General features: G+C 38.2%; 1 long non-coding RNA gene across 1 annotated transcript; it reads left to right on the forward strand.

Moving 5' to 3' along the window:
* The first annotated feature begins 3,278 nt into the window (after positions 1 to 3,278).
* Positions 3,279 to 4,864, forward strand: LOC132514295 (uncharacterized). The gene is made up of 3 exons (XR_009538719.1): positions 3,279 to 4,296; positions 4,401 to 4,466; positions 4,730 to 4,864. It is a non-coding gene; the product is annotated as an uncharacterized LOC132514295 (long non-coding RNA).
* Positions 4,865 to 5,209: the final 345 nt, after the last annotated feature.

Consider the following 5,209-nt stretch of genomic DNA (forward strand, 5'->3'; position numbering starts at 1 on the left):
GGGACTATATACACTACAGAACACACTGGGAAATTCTAGATTTTACGATAATAATGTGTTATTTTGGATTGCTTTGGGTTATCAAAAATTAGAAAGAAATTAAGAGTCCAATATAAAGAGCAAGATAGCAATCCTCTTGTCTGTTATCCTTTAAAATGGTATCTGGTTGAATTTTGAATAAAATGGATAATGAAAGGAATTTTAACAGGCACGTACAGGGAATTTTTATCCTTATAAAAATCGGTACTGATTTTCAAACATATAGTTATGAATTCTAACAATTTAAAAAATACTTATTTTGGAATATAGAGAAGAGCAAACCTGGTTCTTAAGACAGGAAATCTAGCTTTGCTCTCCCCAATTCACGTAGAGAAGCTTTTCCAAAATTGAGAATTTTGTAAAATATTTTTACTGACCAGTATTTCTAAAAATATATAACTTTTCAAAGTTCCAGAATTGAGACTGTTTTAAATGTCAATTTTATTTTATGAAGTGCGAACTTTTTATTGTAGACCAGTAGTGATATTTTGTAACTATACAATGTATGAATATGTCTTTTTTTAACGTCAGAAATTTCATTTGGCAAATGATTCTTATTACCTGCATTAGAATATAGAGTTCTATGAAGAGAAAGGCGTTCTGCTATTTACAGTTTAATCATCTTAACAATCCACGTTCTGAAATGTTGGAAGTTCTCTTTAAATATTTAATAATTGAAAAGTTTATAAATGAACGAACAGGGTGATTTAGCTTATTTTTCTCCTGCATGAATCCTTTATGCTAATAATTCCTAAATGGCATTTTCCCTTTTGATCAGATAGTTGTTACAGTGTCACTCCCTTGCATGGGTGTGTGTCTGTGCACTCAGATGCACGTACACACAATAATGTTGCAGCTAACATCATGGTTTTTTTAAAGGAATTTTTTTATGATTTTTTTTCATGTGGACCATTTTTAAAGATTTTTATACAATTTGTTACAATATTGTTACTGTTTTATGTTTTGGTTTTTTGGCTGCGAACCATGTGAGATCTTAGCTCCCCGACCAGGGATCGAACCCGCACTCCCTGTATTGGAAGGTGAAGTCTTAACCTCTGGAATGCTAGGAAAGTCCCCATGATGGGCTTTATAGTCCCTAGAATACCATTTCTCAACCCATTAGACTTCAATGGACCTCAGGGCTATAACGAATGTTTTGGCCAATAAAGAAAAAGAAATTGAACTGAAAAAGGTCCAGAACTCATCAGGCAGCCTGTACGCTCTCCCTAGCTAGCCTTCTTCAAGGTTTAATTGACAAAATAGACATTGTCTCTATGGTGATCTTTCTCCTGGAACTTTTTTTAGTACCATTTTTCTACGTCAAAGAGTAAAGCTTTAAATGTAGACTTACCAATGGCTCTGTGAGGGATCTCCATTGTGTTTACATGATTTAGTATATACACCCCTCAATGTTCTAATACATTCTTTAAGTAGAACTCTTTTTATGTCTGCAAAGATCTTTCACCTTCTCAGTCCTGAAGATATCTATCTGTTCTTCTTGGACAAAACAAACAAAGAAACCCTTGGCTACAAAATGCTATGTAGGGATTAAACCACCATCTGACTCTGAATTCTTGAGTTCTTCCTGTCCATGTACCCACGATTATTCACCTTTCTTTAAATATAATTAATGTATACATTTTTTAAGTCATATAAGAAATAGTAAATGAACGTTAAGTAATAGAATTAATTGAAGCACCAGAGGTTATTCACAGAGTATGTGTGTATTTATTCTTGAAGCCATTCAACCGGAATGCGTATACAGATATTTGGACCTAATGTACGAGTTAACACACATCATACTATGTTTTAAATTTTCAGTTAACATTCATCGTTGTTTCCTGACTGATCCCAGTCTTTGTAATTATGATTATAATTTTATAAAGTCAGAAAGTGTCTAACTGATCAACAGTGACAGAGTATTAACAGAAAATGGATTCATTCTTACTTATCACAATATTTCATGATTTTGAATGACACATACCCACTCAGTAGCGCTTATGTATTTGCAAATCCTGATCTACTGAAGCAGGTTTGCTTCGTTTCTTCTTACTTGATACTGAATATTGCTTTCAGCACTTCTCAAAACCCTTCACCATCTACATCTTTATACTGTATATTTAATAATAAGACAATTGCTGTAAAACTTAATTATTGGCTCAATTGCATGCTAACACATTCTTTATAGACTATTTTTCCAGTATGAGTTTTCTGATGTGAATAGCAAGTGAAAGATTTTCCACATTGTCTTTAGAATTGGCATCTCCTCAGTGTGAGCACTTTCTTGTTCAGTCAGGAATGAGGAATCACTGAATAACGTCCTTCCTTCATTACACTGAGACTATTTTTTCAGTGTGAACCCTCTCATGTCTAATGACTCCATGACTAATGGAACTCTAGCATTCATTTCATCGGATTTCTTCTACAGCAGTGAATAGATGGTTTATCCCAAGAGGGCTCTCCTCGTAGTAAACCTTGGGATGTCTTCTCTACTGTGTCAGGGATTCAGCCCACTCTGAGTTCTCTGTGTATTCTGAGGCTGGAGCTCCAACTGATGGCTCTTCCACCATTATTACAGGGTCAGGGTTTCTCTCCACATGACTTTCCTGGTGGTTAAAAAGGGATAATTTCTGGCTGAAGGCTCAATATCCTTGATTACAGACACAGGGTTTCTACTCGGTATGAATTCTCTGGTGTTTATAAAAGTGGGAGTTCTGGGTAAAGGCTGCACCCCATGGATTCCAGACATACGGTGGCTCTCCTGTGAGTTTTCTAGTGCGTATAAGCGTGAGAGCTGCATTTAAAGGCTTTTCCACATTCATTGCATTTGTAGGCTTTCTCAGTGTGAATTCTCCCCCATGAATAAAGTTATGGCTTTGACTAAGTGTTTTCTCACATAAATGATATTCCTTGTGGTTTCTCTCCTGTGTGAATGTGCTCATGTTATTGAAGCGTTGGATGGTCACTGAAAGCTCTTCCACAGTCATTCCAAATATAGGGCTTCTCTCCCGTGTGAGTTTATTGGTGTGAATAAGTCAGCTCTCTCGCTGCATTACCTTTATACGGTTCGTCTACTCCAGTGTGAGCTGTTGGTGTATAAATGCGAGGCTTCAGCTGAATTATTTCCCACGTTCAGCACACTTGCAAGAGTCACTCCAGAGTGCACTCCCTCATGTTGTCTAAGGTTGGAGGGTGACTAAAAACCTTCCACATTCTGATATCTGCATGGTTTCCTAGTATAATTAGCTTATGTTAATTCAGTGATGAATAACGGCTGAAGTCTCTCCCATTCGGGCTCAAAGTGTAACACACGTGGAGTTAAGGTTGTTGTATGTGACATGTCCTCATATTCATTGCATTCAGTGGGCTCTTCTCCAGCATGAAATCCCTGCTATTGACAAGGAAAGAGAGGCTGTTAAAAATTACTCACATAATAATCATTCAGTCATTTCTCTACATGTGACTTCTAGGTGGCTTCCACAGTGATGGTCTTCATTGAAAATCTCCCCATGTTAGTTACATTCACAGGTAATGTTACCTTGTTGAATTCACACAGATTTTCTATCTGGTAAACCCTCACTTGTCATAGTTTTCTGATTAAGATTTAGGTCGTCTTTATGTTTCAAACACTATATCCATGAACTATGTTTAATCAATTACCTTTTCATTGAAGCCCAGGTTAGTGTTTGACATGTAATGTCAAAAGACATGGGTCCTCAGATTGTTCCATCCTCCATTAAATTGATAGAAAATCTCCTGGCCACATGTCCAAGGACATGGAGGACAGAGCTAGGGTTGAGGCTCTGATGTTGCTGATTTCCACATGGGGAGGAACCAATGTGACTGAGGGCAAGAGCATCCAAGGTGGTGGGTGGCGCAACAGGGAAGGTGGGGTGCTAAAGTCCTGGAATGGGTGTTGGAGAACAAATGGCGGTGCCTTTCACCAAGAATTATTAAATGAGAACTTTGCAAGAGGTGTCCTTGCTGTGGAGACAGGACTCTCCTGGAGACCATGGTAAGGGTTACCTGGGAATTAGTGTTAATCCTAGGAACTGAATATTAATAAAATAATAACTGAACAGTAAGTGGAATCAAAGTATAACACCCCATAATTTGCATTGTTTTCTGCAAAATGGGGATATTATATCCTCTCCACATGCTGAGTAGCCAATGCAGCCTTGTTCTTGACCATGGGAAGAAAAAGCGTTCCTTCTGTCTGCACATATCTGTGGGTAAGGTGGCAGGAGTCACTCCCAGGTGAGTGGTTGGGGATTGATGCCTGATGTATCTAACAATACTCTGAAAGGCTGGGTCCTCATGGCTGCTTTCTCTTTCTTCAGATTAATCTGCTTGACTTTCAGATTGTCCCTGCATAAGGATGCAGAGGAGGGCAGGTAGTGGTAGAGTTCCTGATAATGAAACAACAGGTGAGAAAAAAACTTACTTTGATTCCTGTATTGATCCATCTTTTGCCAAATGGTCAGATTTCTACTTTGGGTCCGGATCTTCTAAGTGCACCCAGGAAATATTAACGCCAGTTATGTTCACCAACCTGTTAGGGATATGGCAGGTCAGGGACCAATGTAGAAACACTCTCTTTCCCAACATTTACTTTCACTTGCTCCAGCCTCCATTAAGGCTGTGACCTCAAAGAAGACGGGAGAGGTTTTGTCCTTCTCTTTTTTGAAAGGTCATCCCTTGGGCTCAGTGACCTCCTTCATCATGTTACTGGCTGCAGTGGACTTAGGAATGCGGTGAACACAGGGGACAGAGAATGACTCAGAACAGAAATCTCTAGGCTAGTGGGGAGCAGACGTTTCATCAGGTGAGTCCTATGTTATAGGTGCTGGGGTGAGTGGGGTTTGGTGACAGACAGCAATAAAGGATCATTTATTTTTTCTAATTTTAAAAAGATTAACCTTTTACAGACTACTCATAAACATTTTGATAGCTTCAAAAAGATAAACGTAAGTTCCTTAGCAAAATTATTCACATAACTCTGTTCCTTTGTGTTCTTAACCATCATTCAAATTAGAAAGTTGAATTCAATGCCTGCAGATTTTTATTTTCTTAATTATGACTGTGTATGGACGAGAAGGGGCATAGTACACAAAACAAAGTGTAGAGCACTGGACAGCAAATGACAGTCTGGAGAGCTCCAAGACCTCAC

Source organism: Lagenorhynchus albirostris, unplaced genomic scaffold (genome assembly GCF_949774975.1).
Source record: "Lagenorhynchus albirostris unplaced genomic scaffold, mLagAlb1.1 scaffold_137, whole genome shotgun sequence".
Lineage (NCBI taxonomy): Eukaryota > Metazoa > Chordata > Mammalia > Artiodactyla > Delphinidae > Lagenorhynchus > Lagenorhynchus albirostris.